Here is a 24,773-nt window from a genome sequence, read left to right as displayed (position 1 = left end):
GGGCATACCATCATAATCCATATAAAGAGAGGGAAAAAGGGTTGCATGTGAGAGGACTTAAATTTATCAAACCCTGACTCTGTGCCTTGGCTTGACATGTGGCTAACTTTATTTTCTTAATTCCTCTCAACAATGCTGGGAGGTATAAATATTCTATACACACCACCACCACTGCCACCACCAAGACTCAAGAAACAGCACTTGGTCCAGGCTCCTACAGCTGTTGAGTGGTAGAGCTGGGATTTGAACCCATGTCTCCCTGGGCTGATTTCACTACACTGTGCAATTTCCTAATGAGCAGGGCTCTATTTGGGGGTCTGTGAGAAAGTGACAAAAAGTGACAAAACATACACCCTGTACTCAAGAGACTTACAATGTAGGAGACAAACAGATTTAAAAGGTCAATAACCAAATATGCTTGCAAAAAAAAAAAAAATAGCTAGGTAGGACCTCAAGAAAGGTACAGGACCTCAATGGAGCCGTTGATTACAGAGACCTTGAGTGGTGAAAGAGTCCTGGTGAAGGACAGAGATTTGAATGAGGCTTAGAAAGAAAACTGAGAACTTAGAAATGGAGAGGAGGCTAGCAGCTGTCCAAAAAAGGGGATCATCCTGAGCTAAGAATATACATGCTGGATTCACGGATAAGGTGGAAAGTGGCGGTAGTTTTTGTTGTCTCCAGAAGTGAGCATAGAGGAGGAGCTGAGAAATGGCTCTTTGGAAGATATGTTAGTGCTTTGCTCCTAAAATGCATCTGGGAACATGTTGGAGATGTTAACAAGATTTTAACAAGATTCCATATGTGATTCAGAGGCATATTAAAGTTTGAAAAGGGCTACCTTAGAGAAGTAGGTCTACTCTTCTTATTTTCCTTCTCATGGATCCCAAAACAAGAGTGAAGGGGACAAAAACTTCTCTTTTCTGCCCTTCTGTCCCCTTCTTTTCTTTCTCTTTCTGTAGAAGCCCAGGTGTCTGTTGGTGAACTCAAGGACTTGAATGATGCTTCCTCTCTGCGGCTTTGCCTAAAACTTAACGTCCTCTTTCTGTAACTTCTGTGCATTACTCTCTTCCTTTTCACTGGATTCACTGATCTGTGAATGCCACACTGAAGAATGTGGAGCAAATGCATTTTGTACACAAATGTCTACAAAATGCAACAACTCAATTGCCTTCCCAGGAGGCAGCCCCGAATAACTGGCCTATCTGTAAAAGTGGTTGATCTACACATAATAGAATGTTCTGTGTTAGCGTCGCCCATTTTAAACAGTGGGTTTGAAATGGCAGTGCTTCCCTCAGCAGGACTGTTTGGAAACAGACCACAAGAAGAGAGAGGCAGTTTCAAAATGTGGTCCCTGCCTTGTGATTCACCCAATTTGTTTAATTCGGGCTTTTTATTCCTATTAACTTTTTTGATCCTCTCACTTGGGACCACAACTACCACTTGGGAAGAGTCCAGATTTAGGAGAAGCTTGGAAAAAAAGGAACATTGTGTACGTAAATTGGGGGCACTTCTAGTTTCTGGGATGACATGTAAAGAACTTGGAAGTCTTCAGTTCCATCTACACAAGAAGAACAAAACTGAACAAACTGGAAGCCAACAACTCTTCTTAGATCCTTCAGAGCACTGAGGTCACGGGGCAAACCGCTGTCCCCGAAACTGGACAGACAGATGGTTACAGAGAATTTCAGCTTACCAGGATCAGAAGACTTTTCAGAAACCAATACCAGAGAAGGAAAACCCAAACTATAATTGACAAATTACCAGAGGCTCTGTGTAGACAAGTTTGAGAATTAAAACCTCCTGGGAGGACCACAGTTCTATGAGTTTACCTCCAGAAGCTCCATCAGGTTCCCACTGTGAGGATGAGGTTGGCTGGGGATAGGGGGAGGGAAATCCTCTCCTGCTTCCTGCAGGGGGAGGGCAAAAGTAGCCACCTTGAAGTACTCCCAGAGCCCTCCACTCTCCTTGAGAAGACCTGCCCTCAAGGAAAACTATTTTATCAGAGCCCGACCCACTGGAGTTTCACCAAGGGCCTAACTGACTTGGAGAAGGGAAACGTCCAACTCAGAGTCAATGAAAGACTGAGACCTAATCATAGGACTTTAGAATGCTTCCCCTGCCGCCATACCTTACCAAGCCATCCATAATACTGCTGAATAATAACAAGAGATTACAGTTAAAAGAACTGCAAGCCTCTGACTCTAATTAAGGACTCTGTAAGAAAACTCAAAGACAACCAGGATGACTGAAACAAGGACATGAGAGGAAATTTTAGCCTCTGACACCACAGTTACAGCATAGAGTAAACACAGCCTAACTTCCAGCCAGATAAACATAAAACCTTACACCAAATACTTATCTACAATAAACTGGGGAAAATCTGTAAGGAAGGTATTAACATAACCAGATGTAGTCTCTGCTCATGTAGCAGAATGTTCTAGATTCTCTGCTTAGAAAGGAAACAAAGGACAGAGAGACACAGTCATATGGATTTGGAATTTAGGGAGGAGAGAAAATCACCTTCCTGCCTGCAGGCTCTACCCTCTTTGAACTTGACAGCTGTCATCTAGCCACAGGCGATTATTTATCTGCAGTTCTTGCCGTCAGTGAAATAACTTCAGCTGATATTTTAGAGATTACAGAACCCAGTGGGTTTATTTGTCGCAAGTCATCAAGATTTCTATGGAAGTTTTATAGTTGATTATAGTAATGAGTTAGGTAATGCTGAATATTTGTAGTGATAACATAATCTTGACAAATCTTACATGTTCAAGTGTTTCTCCAGCCTCTTTGTCCAACCTGCTTGGCAACATGTGGGTGTCATGGGAAAAAAACAAGGTCCTGAGAACTAAGGACATCTAGCTTCTTGTTCTGATTTTGCCAGACATTTGTTGGATAATCAAGGGGAAGTCACATGTCCTTTCTGGGGCACAGTTTTCCCATCTGTAAAAGAGGATAATAGTAGCTGGACTATTACAGCCCTGAAGTCAGAATCCAATAAAGTATTAAGATGTCATATCAATGCACAGTTATTAATGTCTGTAAGCTTGTTAAGTATATATGTACATAACATAGTGGGACCAAAAAAAAAATCACTAAGATTAAACATAATTCAGATGCAACTTAAAAGTCAGTCCTCAGAAAGTATGGATATTTTTGTAGAAATCATGAGGTTAAGTTTCACTTTATTTTTCTGCTTTCTGCACCTTCTCCTCACGCAGTTCTCCATTCCATCTCCTTTTATAACTCTCTCCAGAGCTCTACTTACGTTTTGAAGGTGTTTGGGGAGAAACAGAGTTTTGAAATTTGCAACCATCTTTGGGGCATGCTAGTCAGCTTAAATTTGGCTGTATGTGGATTTTCTCTAACAGAAAACCAAATAAAACTCTCTTGACATGGCAAACAAACAGCCATCCTGAGGGCAATATTTTTAGGAGCTAAGTGTAAATGAATAAAAAAAATCCATGGTGATTTTTTTTCCCCTGAAACATAAAAGAATCTAAAAAGTAAACATCTCATCCCAAATGCAATTTGGATCTTATTGAATTGAAAACAATTGTGCAAAGTATTGGGGTCATTTGAAGACCACATCAGGCAGTTGGATCCCACATCTGCCTAAAAATATTACCGCTTATATGTAACACACAATTACTGGTTCACTGAGCAAGAATAATCATTCCAGCGATCCAGGAGAGGACAAAATTGGAAAAACACAGCATTAGTCACCTCTCCACAGGCCTGCTCATGATGGGAGACCTGTGAGAGGGAAGAGGATTGGTCCCAGCTGTTCATGTGTTGATGGGAGGTGGTAGATGTATCTAGGTCTGAGAGCCCCACATGAGGGCTGGGATCTGGAACTTGAGGTGGGTTCCATATGCAACTGACTGACTTGATTAAAATGAAGGAGGTGGATCAATGCCAGGACTATTCATATCTTCAAAATAATGTAGGCTGAAATACAAGTTCAAACAGGGCTATGAACAATGAATCAAGTGTTAAAGTAACCAGTGTGCCAATGGGTTTGTCCACTACACTGACTCTTTGGGAGTCATGTTAAGAAAGTGGGTTCTGGAGTCAGATGGTAACTTCCTAAGCCTCCCCGCCTCCATGTTCTTGTCTATAAAAGAGTGATCATGATAATGATAGTACCCAACTCACTGGGTTCTTGTAAACACTAAAAGAGAAAAATCTAAGCAAAGTGAAGCACCTGGACTTGTGTCCTACCCATGGTAGTTATTGTTGCACATTCCCCTCTCTTTCTCTGTTCCGTCCAACACTTCCCAGGTGCCCTTCTTCCCTCTTTGCAACCTAATCTGGCCTTAGGATGCTATCTAATAGCCTATGTTCTCAGCATATCCCAACTAAGGCCCCTTCATACCCTCCTCCAGTTCAACTTTATGAAGACTTTGTTGGACCAGCATTTTTCAACTCTAATGTGCATATGGATTCTTGGGGAATCTAGATAAAATGAAGATCCTTATTCAGTAGATTTGAGTGTATCCCTGGGACAGTCTGCCTTTCTAACAGGCTCAGTTGCTTTGGGTCTATGGGCCACACTTCGAGTAGCAAGTCACTAGGTATCCAAATTAACCAGCATTTTCTTTTTCTGGGCCACTTGAATGACTGAGTTCTTCAGTCAGATACTAATTGTCTATAATCTACAAGCACTCTGATCCTCATTCAGTTATGGAATCCAGTTGTCAGATAGATTCCCCACATGACTGCATTTCTCTGTATGCAAAATTTAAAATTAATTACATTAATTCAAACTAAGGTATTTGTGAGGAATGACACCTTAATGTGTGGCCTAGCCAGTGAGTAATTTTACATCTAAAGAAGCTTTGTCCAAGGATAAAATGTGGGACTAGTAATTTTAGATGGATATATGTAGGGGAAAAGATACTTTGTTAGCAGTCCTGAAATTACTAGGCAGGTATTTACAATGTCAAGCCATCCAGTAGTGGTTGAGAAAAATGAATGGTGAACACAGGCAAATATTTTTTTCCTGTAACTATTTCCACTATTTGAGGGGAATAGTGTCCCCCCAAATTCGTGTCCACCCAGGACCTTGTTTAGAAATAGGGTCTATGCAGATGTACATAATTAAAATGAGTCCATACTGGATTAAGGTGGGCCCTAATCCAATCATTGGATTGTGTCACTTTATAAGAAGTGACACAGAGGGGCAGACACAGAGAAGAGTCGATGATGATAAGACACACAGGGAGAACGCCATGTGACAATGGAGGCAGAGATTGGAGTTGAGCTGCCATAAGCCAAAGAATGCCAACAGTTACCAGAAGCTGAGAAAGAGGCAGGGAACAGATTCTTCCCCTGAGACCACAAGAAGGAACCAGCCCTCAAACACCTGCATTTTGGACTTCTGGCCTTTTGAGTTGTGAGAGAATAAACTTCTGTCATTTAAGCCATCCCATTTGCGGTAATTTGTTACGTCAGCCGTAGGGAACAATGAATCAAGTGTTAAAGTAATCAGTGTGCCAATACCATCTATGAAGGGACAAGTTCATCCCAGGTGGCAGCTGAACCCTTGGTGTTCAGTGTTCAAAACCCCTGTGCCCTTCTTTGTCTCTGGCAGCTGAGCTGGCAATGTAGAATTAGGTGCATATATAGGGATACTCCCAAGGTGGACGTCCTAGTCTTCTTTGCTCTCTTAGGTCACTAGTAACAGGGGGAGAAGGGGCAACCTATTTCTCTTTGGTTTGAGGACTAATACCTTTAAAGTAAAGACAATTGAGTGCTCCTAAAAGAGAATTCAACTAATCACTCAGTTTTCACATCTGGCCAAATTGTCCGAACACAAACCCCTCCATGTGGCTAAGTATATGGTGAGGCAGGTAACAAAGGAGAGCCGATGATGGAGGAGGCACTGAGTGAAGCCTCCTGGGGATGATACCCTTGGACACGAGCTAACGAAGGGTGATGAGAGATGTCCAGGAGGCGAGGGAGGATGCAGTGAATGAACAGGATGGAAGTGGTCCAATTTGTCACCTATGTAGGCACTTTGGCTTTGTGCTTCTTGTCTCTGCCTGAATACCAGCGCTTGGCTCCTAGGCTTTCACAACCTCAGACAACTTGGAAACTTTTGCTTTGACCAGTAAGGAGCCTGAGATCCACATTTATCTCAAAGAAAACATACTCAATTAAGGAAAACATACCCATGATAATTCTATATTCAGTAACACTGGTTAAACATAGGCCTCCTGCCAAAAAGAATCTTCAGACTGTTTAAACAGAATGAGGAAAATGCCTAAAATTATTCTTTTCCCATTTCCAGCCCAGTGTATTCATATCTTCTTTATTCTACTGCATGGTTTAATGCAGAACAGTGCATTCAGAAAGCACCTTTTATCTACAGACATTAAAATATCCTACTGAGGTGCTACTGAGGTGCTCTAAACACACTTCTAATCCACTGAGGTTGGATGAAAATTACATCACCAAGTGCGTGAGGGGGTTGCCAAGGTGAATATATGCATCTGAGGAAATTCAAGTCCCATCCTCTGTCTAGAGTGGATAGTAGCACCAGATTTCGAGTTGAAAGGACTTTCTGAGTTCAAGATCTGCCAGTTACTAGGAACCTGAGAACATTTCTTCATAGTCTCTGAGGCTCAGTGTATTATACATAAAGAATTGACCACTAAGTTTGCAGAGAAGACTTTATAGCATATTTATGTCATAATAGATCGGCTAACCAATAAATCACTCACACTCATCGTCTGAGTGCACAGATGAAGAAAGGACTTCACTTTGAGCAGCTTCATCATCTTCATCACTTATGAAACCATCCTCCTTTCTGCTGGAAGTTCCTCTTTCTCTGATTTTTTTATGTGGCCTGAACTGTATTTACAATGGCACCAGCCCACCTCACTGTTTTTTACTGAATATGAGCTGACTCACAATATACTCTATATCTTTAGTCTGGATTTAGTGCTGTATCTCTAGAGTTCTCTGCCCACCTTTTCCTCTAACCATTTAGACAATCAGGAAACTTAATGAGTATTAGTTCTAGAAGCTTCTGGTGTTGGTGGGGTGTGGAGTGCAGCCTCAGCCTTCCTTGGTAATTCAGATTCACCTGCCTCAACCATCATCATGTAGAACAACGAAAAACAACAGAATATTTTGATTGTTATACACACAAAATGAGATATTATATTTAAATATCCATTTTAAAAGTCTAAAGCTCTCTAGAAGTGTATTAAAAATTAAATGCTTTTTTTCATTCAGTAAGAAATTTTATGGACTTCCCTGGTGGTGCAGTGGTTAAGAATCCACCTGTCAATGCAGGAGACACGGGTTCGAGCCCTGGTCCGGGAAGATCCCACATGCCACGGAGCAACTAAGCCCATGTGCCACAGTTACTGAGGCTGTGCTCTAGAGCCTGCGAGCCACAACTACTGAGCCCGTGCGCCTAGAGCCTGTGCTCCGCAACAAGGGAAGCCACCCCAATGAGAAGCCCGCATACCACAACAAAGAGTAACCCTCGCTCACTCTAACTAGAGAAAGCCCGCCCACATCAATGAAGACCCAACACAGGCAAAATAAATAAATTAATTAATTTTTAAAAATTAAAAAAGAAAGAAATTTTTGAGCAAGGGAACCTTGCTGGGTTCTCCTATGTCATACTTTTCAACCGTCTAGGCTCATTTCTGGCCTTTCAGATATGTAGAAGGCTGTTTCTTGAGGGTACTGAGGATGTGTATATTTATTCCTTTAACAAATATTTTCTGGGCACCTATTAAATAATCAGTACTTTTCTAAGCACTGGGTGTGGCATAGAAACAAGTAAGTCAGAATCCCTGCCCTCATGAAACCTATATTCTAGCAGTGGAGACCAATGATAAGTAAACAAACTAACATAATCATTCCAAATAGATTTCATATGATGAAGATGATGAACAAAAACAACATGGAAAGAGCAACTTTAGATGGTCCATCTGAGACGGCGTCTCTGAAGAGGGATATTTAAGCTAATGTCAAAGGACAAGAAAGAGACCTGTATGAGTGAGTCCCAAGGGCAAGAATGTTCTAGAAAGAGAGATTTGCCTGTGGCGTGAAATAACAGCTGAACAGAGAGATGTGCAGCTGCAGTGAGGTGAGCTGGGGAAAGAAGCTCTTGCGGAGGTTAGAGCAGAGCCAAGGGTCAGACCCTACAGGACCCTGCAGGGGCCATGTGTCTGGGTTTTATTTTAAAGCTGATAGCAAGCCATTAAAGAAAATTAAGCACAAGTGTGATATAATTTGGTTTATATGTGAGTAAGATCACTCAGAGTTCTGTGAAGAAAATGAGCTGGAGGGGGACAAGAATAAAAATAGGGAAATGGTTAAGGAACTGTTGCAGTGCTCCAGGCAAAAGGTGCTGTTGGCCTGTGTTTTTTTTTAATATGCAAAGATTTTTATTAGGGGAGCCTCCTATGAAAGGTAATTGGGAGGGAGCTGGGAAAGGCTGAAAGAGCTATCAGAGCACCATGCAAGTCTGACCTGAGTAATGGGTAGAGGGAAGAAGGTTGGTACCATGTTGGCCTGTATTGACCTGGCAGCAGAAGAAAATGGAGAAAAACAGATACAATTGAAAAATTTTGGAGTTGAGCTGAACAGGACTCACTGAAGGATTAGATGGTGGTGGAAGTGGGGATGAAAAGAGGGAAGAATTAGGACTTGTCTATTTCTGTGTCCCAGCCCTTAGCACAATGCCTAGCACATAGTAGATGCTCAATAAACATATTCAGGATTTTATTTTCCCCCCAGAAAAGCAAGATCTCTCAAACTGATGATCAGGGAAAGAACAGAGGAGTATAGAAAAATCAGTCAGTCAGTCAATCAATAAATAAAGTGAGAATCTAGAGGATGAATAAAGGAGGAAAACAGAGACAAAGATTTCCTTTCAGTGAAGCTGGATAATGACATTACTGTCAGTGAGTGGATCAAGGTTAAAATCTTCTTCTATGTCTCTTCCTCCAGGCAGCTTTCCAGTAAATGTCAAGAGACATCCCAGGGCAGCAGAGGCAGAATTAAATATTGCATGGTGAATAAAGGATGAAGCTGTATATAGAAAAGACATTTTTTAAGTTATCTTGTGATTTAGGAAATAATTTTTCATCGTTTCCTTGGTTGACTTTGAAGAGAGAACTTAAGAATAAAGAAAAGACTATGAAGCATATAGTCTGAGAATGATTGAACCAAGCAATTCTGTCTTGCTACATCGATTTGGATATCACAGAGGCATTTGTTAGCACTCTGTTTTAGCATTAATATCAGATACATGCACAGACACGTTTCTTTCCAACAAGACCACTAAAAAAACCCTAAGATAGACAACATAATCCTTGCAAAGATTTTAAATAGGAAGCACAAATATTCCCACACTGCAAACGGGCAAGGTTAGAAAAAAATAGATGAGGGTCATACATATTAAATACCAATGTAAGTGATTGCAGACATGCATACTTTAATTGGCACCCATGGTTTAATTCAGGACATTTTAGAAATTCTAACAATCTTAGAAAGGAGCTTCAGACATCTATATTTGTCCTCAGTCTTTCTTCCAAGATTCAATTTATGGACCATTTAAAAAAATCCTGCTGCTTCCTCATATAGTGCCTTCTAAATTTCCTCTAAGTGAACTTAAAAATAAGTGCACTTGCCTTTATGCTAATGCCATTTGGAATCTAAAATAGTGTTCACGACTTTAGCCCTGCTCTTCCTACTCTGACTGTGGTGCCTAGTCTCCCGGTTGTGACTGATGCTCTGGGAATGGGCCACATCACACACATCTCAATTCTACTCGAACAGTTATGCTCAAGGGTTCTGTTTATTCTCTGTCTCTAACTATAGCTCCTTCACCATCCTTTCAGCCAAATGTTATCTGAAATATTGATAGCTTTGAGAAAAATTATGTTTATTAAGGGGTGGCCCAGCCATTGCAGGGATAAAAGGAAATAATAATGGCTTTTAAGGGGAAAGAAAGAATACTTCTTCAGTACTGGGAAGTAGCATCAATAAACACTGACTTAGAGGCTAAAAGGTCTTTGGAAGGGTCCCTCACATTAGGTGTCTAACTTCCTGTTCTCTGTATGCTATGGTCAGCTCTGAAACTAGGATCTTCTCCAGAGGTGCATTGAGCTCATAGATGGGCAGTGTGGGAACAGTTTTCCTCGGTGGGATACCTAAAAGGCCACCCACGTTGACTTGTGGCAAGAGTTCTAAAAATGCACTGGGCATTCTTACTTCACTTGGCAACTGCCTTCTCTTCCCCAGCCTGGAGTGATAGGACCGAAGATTTTATAAAATCAGTATAATTGATGAGCAGTCAAAAGCAGATATTTCATTTCTTTGTAAAGTCTTTTCTGACCCCCGCCTTCCTCCTCAGGTGGAATTGATGACTCCTTCCTTTGGATCATTTGGTACCTGTGCTTATTCCTCCACCCTCCTACACACAATACCTTATTGCACTTAATCATGTACTGTGTTGTCTCTTTTCCCCACCAGTCTCCTTGGCAGAAGGGACTGAGCTTTATTTGTATTTTTATCCCCAAGTGCAAGATGTAGGTGCTATATCTGTGTCCGACCCAGATGAGAGGATCAAGAATGATTCTCCACTGTATTACACCCTGTGAAATGCTGCTCCCTCGGGGCCCTGTAAAGTAAGGATTCACAAAGTAGAAAGAGACAAACACATCCATCTTCCCTGTTCCAGATCATCAAGAGTGTGGAAGGTTTTATGGGGCCACATATAACATACAACACTTTTATTTATCCCTCGCTGTCCTAGTGGTGAAGCAAAAAGGAGAAATGTGGGTGGTCCCAACCCCTCCATGCTGAGTTTGGGGAAATCTGCTTCTGGCTTGAGAGAACCACTGTTGAAATTCCATAAGGTCAGCCCACCTCAAGGCCCTGTGGAAGTGACTGCTCGTCTCCTAATTGCTATTATCAGCTAACACCTTAGCTTAGCAGAGGTGGATGCTCTGCAGCTACAGAGGAGCTCGTGGCTTTCATTTATCTTAAACGAACTTTCTTGAGTTCAGCCAGTGCCATTGATGAATTTTAAGCAGCAAACTCGGAAACCCAGAAGTCAGTGCCGTCATTTCAAAAGAACAACCTTAGTCAGGTTAACTCATTACCCCTGAATAGCCAATCCCTGAAAATACAGCATTTAAACCTTCACTTCAGAATAACTTATTGTATTACCAGGGCTACTAATACAATCATCTGATCTAATCAGCATTACAGTCTCTGGTCAAGAGCAAAGTAACCTTTTAAAAATGAATTTTCTGGTATCGCTGGAGATGATGCCCAATACATGTTTGGTGAATGAATGAATGAACCAATGAGTGACATCTAAGTTCATTTTTCCCTCTTTCATTCAGTACTCTGCATAATCACTTCTCTTGACATCATGTGCTATGTACTCAGCATCACAATCCGATTTTAGTTCCAGAAGACAGTAAGTGTAAAGAAGAAATTTGGCTGCTGGTATCATAAAACGTGCGTTCTGAAAGTTTTAGATGACTCCCAAAAGGTGACTTTTTGAAGTTACTATTTTTTTTATCAACAGAAGAGTTGAAAAAGTTTTCAGCCCTTCAAAAGAGTAAGGGTTGATAGGTTTATAGTACCTGTCCCATCAAAGTATTATACATTTGAAGAAAGTTGCAACACCAACTAATTTTTAAAATACTGTATATCTTTCTCCATAATTTCAGAAGATGGCATTATGAGAAACCTCTGAGTGATTCCTAAACAGATCACTTCACTCATGGTACCATCTGCATCTTTTGTCACTCATGTAATTAATTCCTCCCTCCCTCCCTCCCTCCTTTCCTTCCTTCCTTCCTTCCTCTCTTTCTCTTCCTTCCTTCCCCCCCCTTTCCTTCCTTCTTCCTTCCTTCTTATTAGTCACTAGACTTAGATGTATTCATAAACATTATCTTAATACAGTCCTCACAACAATGAAATACAAGTATTACTGTAACTATTTTTACAATTTGGGAAACTGAATTTCATAGACATTAAATAACTTGTCCTGGGTCACACAGTACAACCAGAATTCAAACCCAAGAGTGAAAGTCTCCAAGGTCCATGATCTGTCCGTTTTATCAGTTTGTTTCTGATGTCTTTTTTAAAAAGCGACTGTTGAAAAACAGTAATGTGTTTTGGGGGTTATTCAAAGTTAATTTAAAAGCTAATGAAAAAGAAGAAAAAACTTGAAAAATATAAGATAAGTCAGGAACACAGCATATTTTTATAGCCCTAAGCAAGAGACAGAGAAAAACAGAATTAAACAAGGATTAAATGTTATTTCCTTCAAGACTCTTCTTGATGTATTATAAAACTTGATCATGTGTCCTTAAAAGCCATAATATAATGATCTGGATGCAGTCATTTGACAATGAAATGCAATTCTTTGAGTCTATTTTGATATTCAAAGACAGCAACGATGGCCTCCAGGGACAGAGAATAAAAATGCAGGTAGAGACAGATGTGAAAGGATGTCATTTACAGAGAAGTCCAAAATGTTTTACTGCTGGTTTGTCTGCTGACTCCTTATCAATTAGCCTAGGTTCCTCTAAAGATAAGAAGTAGAATGTTCAGGTTTCTGTTTAGGTATTTCCAGTTGAATGGATGATTGGTCAAATGATTGCATGCTCTTAGGATGGATTCCAGAATCCTTAATTAACTGGCCTACACGTGCTACGGGATCTGGTTCTTTGACCTCCCAACCTCATCTCAACCACTCCCATCTGGCGTTCCGTGCTCTTCCACCACTAGCCTTCTTTATTTTTTCCACAGTACCATGTTCATGCTCCTTCTGTTTCAGGATCTTCACCTGTTCATTACATTTCCATTGCCCATCCCCTCCCTCCATTCCCTTTCTCCTCTATCTTCTAACCTCCACGTCTCAGCTTCCTCTTTTCTTAGAGAGTCCCGCCAGACAGCACTGGCCAAGTGTGTCCCCCCCACCCCATAGTGAGCCCTTGCTAGTTCCCGACACTGTTCTAAATGTTTCCCATCTGCTGTCCCTTTATCCCCACAAACCCTTGGAGGCAGGTATTGCTATAGCCCCAGGGCATAGCTGGGGAAACTGAGACACAGAGCAATGAGACAACTAGCCCACTGTCTCAGGGCTGGTATGAGGGAGAACAAGACTGGAGCCTCCTTGTTGGATTGTCATAGAGCCTCCTTGTTGGATTCTAGAGCCCATCATTCTCTCAACCACTTGGCTAAACTTCCTCTCTTAGGAAGCTCTGTCTGCTCACTCCTAGCATCCTTCTCCTTGAGGCACTCATCCTCATAATTGTTTTTGTGAAATTGTTTGTCTTTTGTCCATCTTTCCTAAGATAGCCTTTATGAGAGCCAGGTCTAGTTCTTAGCTGCCTAGCATTTGTGCCTGGAGCATAGGAGGTAGCTAATAAATGTTTGAAGAGTAAATAAATAAATAGATGGTCAACTGGAGGGACAGATGGTTTGGCAGATGAATGACGTTATTGGCTTATGTCTTTTAAAAATGGTGCCAGTGAATCTTGGATTTTAAGCTTTACACACAAACAAAAACCCTGTCCCTGGGGTAGCAATATTATCATCTTATACAAAAAGCAGGGTATTTTGGACAGGCTACGTCTTGGTTCATCTTGATTTTATTTTTCAATGGGAAGCAGTGATGTAGGATGCCCCAGATCCAGCCAAACTTTGAAGAGGTCAACGATGAAACTGGGAGGAGGTAGAGAAGGAGTAGGATAAAATGGTGTAGTATTTCTTAGCTAAAAGGACATAAGTGAGGAGGTAGAGAAGGAGTAGGATAAAATGGTGTAGTATTTCTTAGCTAAAAGAGACCATAAAGATCACCAAATTCAATTTCTTCATGTTACAGTAGCTGATGCAGTAAAGATTCTTAGGTACTAGGACCAGATTTCTTCAACCGTATCTTTACCTGTTTTCAGTGTGGGTCGCAGAATTCAGAAGTGTTCTGCCAGTGCCTTGCTGTCTGGTATGCTCTGCTGCTGTCAGATAAAGATAAGATATGGGGCATTTTAGACAAGCTATATGACTCTGAGATGACCCTTTCATCCAGCTAAGGAAGACACAGTGACTGATAATGACTTCAGAAACATCACCTGCTTACCAAGTGTCTGAACTCAAACACAAATCAACCATCTGAAGGCATAAGGCAATTATTTCATAGAAGTGTGAGGCTTGAACACAGGTTTCTGAAGAAAAAGCATTTTCTTCAGAAAGGTAAAGATATTCCATTTGAAAATAGTAAAGGTATTCCATTCAAAAACAGTATGGCAATTTTTACTAAGATCAAAGGCCAGTTTCAAAGAAAAGACCTCTCTGAATATTCTTCCTCACTCGGGTGTCTGACCTGCATAGAAATACAACTCCAAACCCAAAGTTTGCCTAGAAAAATACTGCATGGAACACAGTACTTGGAGCCAGAAAACTGTCCTATTTTTAGCTGTGTCCTTGGGAAAGCCACTTGACCTCTCTGAGTCTCAGTGTTCTCATCAGCAAAATGGAGCTAGTCCATCAACAAACACCTCTATGGTGTTTTCTTTGAGGTTTATGAATGATGGGGAGAGCTACCATTTCTCAAGTGCATACCATGTTTTGGGTACTTTACCTATATTATCTCATTCTGTTCACAACAAAACCCTGTGACGGAGACATTGGAAATTGCAGCTTAGAAAGTTCAGCAACACGGTGAGTGGAAAAGCCAGGATTCAAACCCAAATCCACTGACCCCAAAACCTTTGCTCCTTCCACTTAGCTTCACATCCAGGCTCATGTATGGGAAAGGGCTTGGAAAATTGTGAATGGCTAGGTATGTGATTACTATTGTTTTTGTATGTGGCCTTAAGTGGATTTATGCTCTCCTCCTCAGTCCTTTTCTTGCCCATTGTTAGCTTGAAGAGAAATCTTTAGGGAAACTTTCTTTATTCCCTGGAGCTCCTTGGAAGAGAACTGGAATGGAACTTGCAGGAGCTTTGCCTACCTGCCTGTCTTGTGGCTCTGCCCAACTTCCACGTTTCCTGGGGGAGCAGCGTAGTTGTAATTGGTTCTCCAGACCCCACAGGCTGGGACAGGGAGGCAAGCCCTCCTTCTCTTTCTGTCTTTCCCAGTGTTGGAATATGTTCAGGCAAAATACCCTCATTTCCCAGCAAGATCCTACATTTTGGGGAACACTTATTCTCTTGAAGATAATCTACCTTTAAAGGTCATGAATGTTTAAAGTGTTATTTTATTTTATTTTTTCCCAGCTTTATTGAGGTATAATTGACAAAACTGTATATATTTAAAGTGCACAATGGGATGATTTAAGTATACAATGTGAAATGATTGTCACAATCAAGTTAATTAACATATCCATCACCTCATATAGTTACTTTTTCTTTCTTATTCCTTTTTATTTTTTTGGTGAGAATGCTTAAAATCTACTCTCTTAACAAATTTCAAGTATACACTACAGTATTATTAACTGTGATCACCATGCTGTACCTTAGATACTCAGAACATAGTCATCTTACAACTGGAAGTTTGTATCCTTTGACCAACATCTTCCCATTTCCCCCACCTGCCAACTCCTAGCAACCATCATTCTACTATGTATCTATGAGTTTGACTTTTTTTTTTTTTTTTTTTTTTAGATTTCACATATGAGTGATACCATATAGTATTTGTATTCCTCTGTCTGGCTTATTTCACTTAGCATAATATGCTCTAGGTTCATTTATGGTGTTGCAAATGACAGGATTTCCTTGCTTTTTATGGTTGAGTAATATTCGATTGTACATATATACCACATTTTGTTTATCAATTCATCTATCAACAGACACTTAGGTTGTTTCCATGAAGTGTTGATAATTTTAAGTTCTGTTGTCTCACACTCCTTTTTCACTCCTGTGGTTGCTGGTTGGCTTGACGGTGGGGTTGGTACTCCCGGTAGCAGTGGCCAGCATCATGGGGATGCTGCCAGGAGAGTCTCTGGGCTACTTTTTGCACTGCGTTGTAGTGAATTGTGACCAGAATGTCTCCAAAGTACTGACACCAAGGCTGGGCACGTACAACATCCAGAACCACTGAGGACAAAACAAAATGATGGAAAACAAGGAAGATGCATTCTTTAGTGAATGTAAATTGAATTCAGAGCTGGAGACAGATAAAGCAAAAGACTGAACAACTGAATAGCATTTTTTTCCCTCTCAAGGTGGTTTTTCCTCCTTAGATGGACACAACTTGCTATAGTGTTATGTGATACTATTACTGGGGGTGACTATAGAATTCATGGACCAAGCCAAGATACTTTTGAAAGTAACAGGAGGTGTTAAACCTATTCCCAGGACAACAGGCATACCCCTGCTACCTTGGGCAAGCCAGGATATATGATCTGCCCAGTATTGCCCAGCATATCCACTCTGGTCTTTAGGATCTGTCTTCTAGATGTGCTTCTAGATGAGATACGCTGTGTCCTGGCTCGCACATGTGGCCGAACGCATAATCACTCCCTGTTCATTGAGTGGGTAGTTTCCATTTTACCCTTCCTCAACTCTGCTCCCAATTAGGCTTCGTTTTCTCAAATGTAGGGATGGGGATCAAGAGTCGGATTGTTCAATCAAACAGACTTGAGTTTTGATTCTAGCCTGGCAACTACCAGCTATGGCAGTATTTAGGCAAGTTGCTTAAACATCCCCAATTGTCTGATTTCTCACCTGTGAGGTGGGGATAGTAATAGTGTCAATACCTACCTCAAACAGTGAGGATGAAATAAAGTAAAGCAGGTAAAGCAATTGACAGTGCCTGGCACGTAGCAAGTGTTTAATACATATTTGCTATATTTACTAGCTATTATTCAGTGCTGATGAAAAGGCAGAGATTATATAACCCCTCATATTTTACCCCCTAAGGCCAATAAATATCTAGAACAACATCCCGCTGCCCTCCCAGTAAAATTAATCTCTTTTCCCATTTGGCTTATACTCTCACACTCCTAGTATAATGTTTATAGTGTGTTATGCCCAACTAGACTTGTATCTCTTTCCTCTCATTCTTTTCTTCTTCCTATCACCTGGTACCTAGCACTGCCTCGCCCATGGGACACACTCAGTAACTACTGGTGGAATTCAAATTCCATAAAGGGTGTTTGGAAAAGACTGTCCAAATTCTTTTCAACTCAGTAAATAAATGCATCACTTTGCATCATGTCTTTGAAACCACCCCCATTCGCTCCTTTGGACTGGTTAAGTGGACACCTGAAATTCAAGGTCCCCAGAATAGAGGCCCAAGCTTGGGCTGAGTTTGGGAGCTGGGTCAGCAGTCCCATGGTCTGTTGTGCTTGGCCTGGGTGGGCAGCAGCCAGGTGAACTGGAGTGGAAAGATGGGAGCATGGAAGACAAATCTGGAGTGTTTCCTGGTGCTGCCACCAGCTTTGAGGCTTTGGCTAACTTTATATTACTCGTTGAGCCTCGCCTTCCTCAGCTGAGAAGTTGAAATGATACCATCTGTATTTTTAGTTAATCTAGGATAAGAAATTATATTAAGTGTGTGGCATGTTAGTGGGAGTTCAGTAAATGGTGACTATTGGTCTCCTGGACATAAGTGAGGAGGTAAGAATTCCCAGCAGGGCTAAGATCAATTTAGAAGGTCAGTCACAAAACAACTTAGCAGGAGTCATCAACAAGCTGGAGTCAGATAACTGGAGAAAACTTGTGTTGAAAGTTGACCAGGCTCAGAGTAAGGGACAGATTTCTGCTGTAAAATAAACCCAAATCCCCAGCCCAACATGGGAGCCCAAATCAAGTTAATCAAGGCATTTTGCTTTTACATCAGTCCTAGGATAAATGCTGCCTTTTAAACTCTAGCCTTGCTACCCAAAGTGTGGTCCAAGGACTAGCAGCTTCAGTAACACCTGGAAGCTAGTTAGAAATGCAGGTTCCTCAGGCTCCACCTCAAACCCCTAAGTTAGAATCTGAATTGTACAGTGATTCCCCTGGTGATTCACATGGACATGATAGTTTGAAGAGTGACCTAGCAGAAACCAGGACACAGCAGATTGACTTTTCTTCAAAATAAGATCTGCTTGGGCTTCCCTGGTGGCGCAGTGGTCGAGAGTCCGCCTGCCGATGCAGGGGACACAGGTTCGTGCCCCGGTCCGGGAGGATCCCACATGCCGCGGAGTGGCTGGGCCCTTGAGCCATGGCCGCTGAGCCTGCGCGTCCGGAGCCTGTGCTCCGCAACAGGAGAGGCCACAACAGTGAGAGGCCCGCGTACTGCAAAAAAAAAAAAAGTAAAAAAATAAGATCTGCTTAAGTCTGACAGGCCAGGACTTGGAACTCCCACCTGACTTACTAGGATCTGAGAGATGGCAGTCCTCTGCTCCCGGTCCTCAAATCTCAAGGCTGCTGACTGGGTGGGGCCACATCAGCCCTCATGGTGAATAAGGGCCTTCTACTGGGACCCTGAAACCCTCTTTCTCTGGAAACCTCGATTCCTTGGAGCCAGGGCCAGGTTCTCAAGGAAGAACCTCTTATTTACTTGCCACTAGCAGGTCCCCTCGCTCTCCCCCAAGAGTCCACCCCTCATTTGCTTATGCGTTCCTCTTGCTTGGCTACCTTCCCACACTGCCCCAATTATCCAAATTTGTCACAACCTTCATCTTCCTTTAAGCCAATGGTTCTTAACCTTGGCTATATTTTAGAGCCATCTAGTTCCAATCTGCTGATAAAATAAAACAAAACAAAACAAACAAATACAAAGCAATATTCAGGCCTCACCTTTGACCAAATCCAAATCTTTAGGGAGTAGCACTCGGTCCTTAATATTTCTTAAAGCTTCGAGGGTTATTCCAATATGCAGTCAAGAGTGGGAACCACTGCTTTTAGCCTTTGTTATTTTCTTCACTTCTAGGTTATCTACAGTTTTGCAATACACAAGAGGACTTAACTTCATGTTATTTTGTGCTGTTCTCTAATTTGTCAGTCACCTCCCCAAATAAATTGTAAGCTCTTACCTAGCGGCACTGGAACAGGCTCATCTGGGCTTGTGAAAGGCAATTGTCATGGTGGAAACAGGGTCTATAATGGTGGGCTACTGGGTGTGCATCTCTTTCCAGATCCACCCATTGGGAGCTTGCAGTCGGCCATCATGCGAGTATTTACAGCACAGAAAATTAGCATACAAATCAGAGTGTTATACATTTATTTTTTCCAGAGAGCTACTTGTTAAATATTTACCAGCATACCACTGTTCTTTACAATGGCCCACATTTGGCTCCCAGTACTGGGAGTAGGGTAGACATTTAGTTGGTTGTTACTGGGGCAGCAGTTTTCAGGGCAAGATTTATTGAGCTTGAAATAAAAGAGGGTAGAGATAGGGGATGGTTAGGGAGGGAAAGCAAGCCTAGGTGAAGGGTTTGGCTCTATGAGAAAGACCGACTAAGGCTCAGGGAGCAGCTTATACAGATCTGCTTTGACAAGCTGTGATTTTAGGAAAATATCTGTCAGTGGAGATTCCAGGTGGCAGTGGTGAAGAACTTGAACAGATACTTCACAGAAGAAGATATATGAATGGCTAGTAATAATGCTCAACATCCTTACTCATCAAGAGATACACATAGTAGCCCACTGTTATAGACCCCGTTTTCACCATGACAGTTGCCAATTAAACCCACGGAGATAACATTTTGTTCCCAGTAAATGGCAAAATCAAAAAGACTGACAATACCAAGTATTGGAAAGGATGTAAAGTAACTGTAACTTCCATACATTACTGGTTGGGGGAATAAAATGAAACAAAATCTTTGGAGAACTCTTTGTCAGTTTCTTATAAAGTGAACGTACATCTGTATTATTAACAAGCATTTCCATTCCTAGGCATTTACCTAAGTGAATGGAGAACTTAAGTCCACCAAAAGATTTGTACAAGGATAGCAACCTATTCATAACAGCTAAAAAACAAGAAAGAACCCAAATGTCCATCAACAGGCATATGGACAAACTAATGGTGATATATTTATAAATTGGGATCCTACTTAGCAATAAAATAAAAAGGAGTAAACTACTGATTCATGCAACGATATGGGTGAATTTCAAAAACATTGTAAGCAGCATGCAAAATGGTACGTATCATATGACTCCACTTATGAGAAGTTCAAAAATAGGCTAAATTAATCTATGATGACAGAAAACAAAATGGTGGTTTTATTCATTGGAAAAAGGCACAAGGGAACTTTCCAGGGTGATGGAAATGTTGTAGATCTTGTTTGAATGGTGGTTGTGATTGTATGCAATAGTCAAAGCTCATTGAACTGAATGCTTCATTTCTATGCATTTTGTCTTCCATGACTTATACCTCAAAAATGATAAATAATATATACATACATGCTGTATCAGTTGTCTATTGCTGCATAGCAGATTACTCCAAAACTCAGAGCTTAAACCAACGTTTATCATCTCACACAGTTTCTGGGAGTCAGGAATCTGGGAATAGCTTAGCTGGGTGGTTCTGACCCATGAAGTTGCAATCAAGCTACCAGGCAGGACTACAGTCTCAGAGGACTTGCTAGGAGCCGAAGGATTTGCTTCCAAGCTCACTCACTTAGCTGTTGGCAGGAGGCTTCATCTCCTCACCACCTGGGCCCTTCCATAGGGTCACTCACAACATGAGTGAATATGACGGGGTGAATGACCCTAGAGAGAGAACACTCATGACGGAAGCCACCATCTTTTATAGCTAACCTCAGAAGAGGCATACCATCACTTCTGCAGTGTTCCATTGGTCACACAGATCAACCCCAGTACAGTTTGGGAAGGGAGTACACAAGGGTGTGGATGCCCTTGTGGAAGGTGGGGCTAGTTGAAGGCCACCTTCCAGTCTGGGTCCCACACGTGTGTACCTTATGAAGCACTTATGCAGTGCCCCCCACATACCAGAAGTTCAGCCAATATCATGGCTATTATTTGGTATCCCAGGCATATTGGGAAGAGTTCATTCATATTTTGTGAGTACATCTTCAGCGTCAGGATGTCTCAGTGAAATCAGTTTTAGCTGAGAGAGGAGGAGAAAGCAGGGGGAAGAAATATACCCTTCCATAAACCAAAAGGGGGTAAAAGGACTCAGTCTGCCAAGAACAGAACAAGGCAGTGAGAGCTCTGGCCACGCAGGGAAGGGGAGAATTTGACAAATGGTTGAAGGAAGTAGGGTCAAGGGATGCCATGCTTAGGGGCAGCGGTATTTGAATACACTTAACTGGCTATAACGACACCACCCTCTCTTGGTTCTCTTCGTCCTTCTCTGACTGAAATGTTTTGAACAGCTCTGCTGGCTCATTCCTCTTTCATCCTGGAATGACCTTCCTCCCTTCCTCCAAGACTGACAACACTCTCGCCTCTCAGCGGTGGATCCTCTCTCTGCTCTCACAGTGTATCCTTTGTACCTGTGACCTGACTCTCATTTTATTCTGTTTTATTTGATTGCTATTTGTTTACCTCTATTTCTAACACTGTATTTGAACTTCCTGAGCCCAAGGACTGTGTCTTACCCATTTTCAGAATTTCTGAAGTGCCTGGCACACAGTAGATGCTCTATATATGTTGGTTGAAATGAAATGGCATGTAACTGAGATTCAAATTCTGTGTTCTCTAATCTAAAATGTACAAAGCCTCATAGTCTTTTTATTGACCACCGAATTAGTCAATTTCCAATAGAAAAGAATGATTCCCCCTCCTCACACCCACGTTTTATTCCCTTTTTGGAGCCCACGACTGTGCAGACCTAAGTCAGGGAGTATTCATGACTTTAGCTATGATGGCAACATGATGTTGAAATTACAAAGAGCACAGAGGGACAGATTACCTGTATAGACAAAGAGGAATCCTGATCTAAAAAGAGAATATCTCAGACAGCTGTGGGCCATTCAGGAATTGAATCAAACATTTCATCGATTTTTGGTTATAGGTGCCAGTTCCTGTGCTTTTTCTATTTATGTATCCAAAGCCATGTGCTTTTAATACTCCTTAAGCACCCTTTTTATCACTGCTGCTGGTAATTCCCTAATTAAAAAGCCATCATAATCCCCAACTTTTTTGTTTACTTGAAAGAAGTTTTTATTTACAGTAGATGGTTTTATTATACCCTTGCAGTTGTGGCTACATGATATCCTTTTCCTCTCCGAGGAGCTTGAGTCCCAAGTACTTTGTAAGGTCCGATGGTGGACAGTTACCTGGGGCGTAGCTTCAAGGGCTTCAAGGGCTTTTCAGGTTGGAAGAAAAAAATCACGATGATCTCAGTCTTGGAATCACAAATAGGCTAAGTGTCCCAGGACGGCCCGGTCAACAAGACAGAATTCAGTATGTGTGTCCTTGATCTGCCCCATCATTGAATTCCTTGTCCTGAGACTCAAACGCAGCCCAATTTGTGAGTCAGTCTTGACTAGGTTGAAAGTACAGAGCTGTGAGCCCCACCCATGGGTGGACTCGAGAATTAATTAGTCCTGGTTGCCAGTCCTGCCATCCACACATGCCTTTTCCTGTAACCTGCAGGGCATTTTACAGGCATCAGTTAACATGAGTAAGGGGCTAAGTATGAGGATGGGACTTTGTGCTTCTGTTTTCCTACTTGGTCCTTTAGTTGGGTCCGGGGGAGCCAGAGGCAATGTGATATGTTAAATAGAAAAACCCCCATATCTAGAGTCAAGCTAATATAGAGTCTTCCTCTCACTTCCATCTCTTATTAGCTCTTTAGTCTTGGACACATTATAACCTCTTTTCTCACTTGGAAAATGGGAGTAATAATACTTGCAGTATTATTTGTTACAATAATTAAATGACCAGAGAGACGTGCAGGCCCTAGCACATAGCATGCGCCCAATGATATTATTTTTGTTTCTGTCTTCGCTTAGACTGGAGTTCTGTCCTTCCAACCCAATGGGTCCAGTGAGAGTATCACCCCAGATTCTATACTCTGCTGCCATGTCCACCCGCCAGCTCCCTCCATGATAACTTGACTTCCATGACTCCTTGGAAGTGACACCAGCCCAAACAAACACAAGATCATTGTGTCCTTTGGACTTGTTATTCTGGATTGGTGGTTGCTTTCCTTGGGGCAGAATTTGGCTGTTGACTCAGTTTTCCCTCTCTTGGCCTTAGTCCTAGACCCTCCCATCCCTCTGCTCAATGCCAGTAAGACACGGGCTAGCAGAGTGGAATAGTGTTCAAGTTTACAGGCTTTGGAGTTGCACAGCTTGAGTTTAAATCCCATTGCCACTACTTAATACTGTGAGACCTTAGGCAAGCCCCTTAACTCCTCTGAACCCTCAGTCCCTCCATTAAAGAGAGCTTCATAGTATTACCTAGCTCCAAGACAGTGGGGAGAATCACATGAGAAAATACATATAAAGCTCTTAGTAAAGTACCTGGTACATAATGAATACTCAATTAATATTGGCTATTATTTTATGCTTTGCTGCTGAGCCCAGCTACGTACTGATAATAAGCACTAATCATGAAGCAATATTTCTGTCTTGAATACTGCTTACCTGTCAGTACCTGGAATCAGGCCACTACTGTTTTTTGTCAAATTAGGCAGTTTCAGTTTTGTATGATGAATTTTGGGTGAAGGAATGAGGGATTCATTGGCCACACACACACTGGAGCACATTTTTATTTATTTGCTTTATCTCCTCTCTTCACAAGTGACCTCAGAACTCAGGTGTGAGGTAAGGAAAGAGTAATCAGTCAGGATTCTTAGCTCATCTGTTATTATTTTCACATGGCAAAAGGAACAATTTGAATCTAGAAGAAAGGTGATCTCTAAGCAGTCTATTGTAATAATCTCGGTGAGAATCTCTAAAGGCCTCAACCAAGCAGAGGGATATGAAATAAAAGTCCCCATGAATTCTGGGCTTTAGAGTGCCCTGCATATCAAAAAATACATTGATGAGAGAATACATGGGAGCCTCTGTGGCTTGGAATCCTGCACTCAGGGCCAGCACAGCATGACTGAAACCCTAAGACACCATTCCCATGGCCAACACCATTGGAGCCCTAGCGAAATACTTCTCCAAATCGGTTGACTTATGTCCTCAGAAGAGAAGACAGTTGCACCCATATGCCAGGAAGGTTTGTGGGTTGTACCGCTGCTCACGTGGAAGTCAGAAACTGTTTAGAAAGACAGGGAGCATATTTGGCTGGCAGGAGGGTTTAGATTAAAAAAATAAAAACAAATTATTTAACTCTTCAAATTCTTCCTGTACGAAGCATGTGTGAAGCAAGATATTGGTTCTTTACATTGGCAGCTAAATGTAGACTTGTGTTTGTTTTATAAAAGCATTTAATAATGTTGCCTAACTTTTTTAGAAAACAAAATAGAAGCTTTATTTAATAATTTTGATTTATATTTTGTTACTTCTTAATTATAATTTGTATTTGTCTTTCAATTTCAATAAGTTGAATGTTTGAGAGGAAAAATAACTTCTGAAAGCACATGAAAAATACTTTTTCACATTTAGGTTTGCTTTATCTTGTATTTTTGATTAAAATATATTCACATTTGGTATGCTTTGGACATAATTACATTTTCATTTTTAATACCTTAGATCATCGTAATCAATAGAATCAAACTCTATGACAGTCTTGATAAGAATAATATAATTAGTAATGTTGCTGAAAGGAAGGCAAAATATGAATTTTGTGGAATAAATACATAATAATTGTTGAATTATGTATGCTTTCACTTAATTACTCACCCACACTTTGGCAACCCATCAA

General features: G+C 41.3%; 1 long non-coding RNA gene across 1 annotated transcript in view; it reads left to right on the top strand.

The window, feature by feature from the left end:
• The window catches only part of LOC132433275 (uncharacterized), a 350,642-nt gene that overhangs the window by 186,440 nt on the left and 139,429 nt on the right, over nt 1-24,773 (top strand). The window lies entirely within an intron of this gene.

This window comes from Delphinus delphis, chromosome 11 (genome assembly GCF_949987515.2).
Source record: "Delphinus delphis chromosome 11, mDelDel1.2, whole genome shotgun sequence".
In the NCBI taxonomy this organism is placed as follows: domain Eukaryota; kingdom Metazoa; phylum Chordata; class Mammalia; order Artiodactyla; family Delphinidae; genus Delphinus; species Delphinus delphis.
Note: the sequence above shows the minus strand (reverse complement) of the source record. Positions and strands in the feature narration are given on the sequence as shown.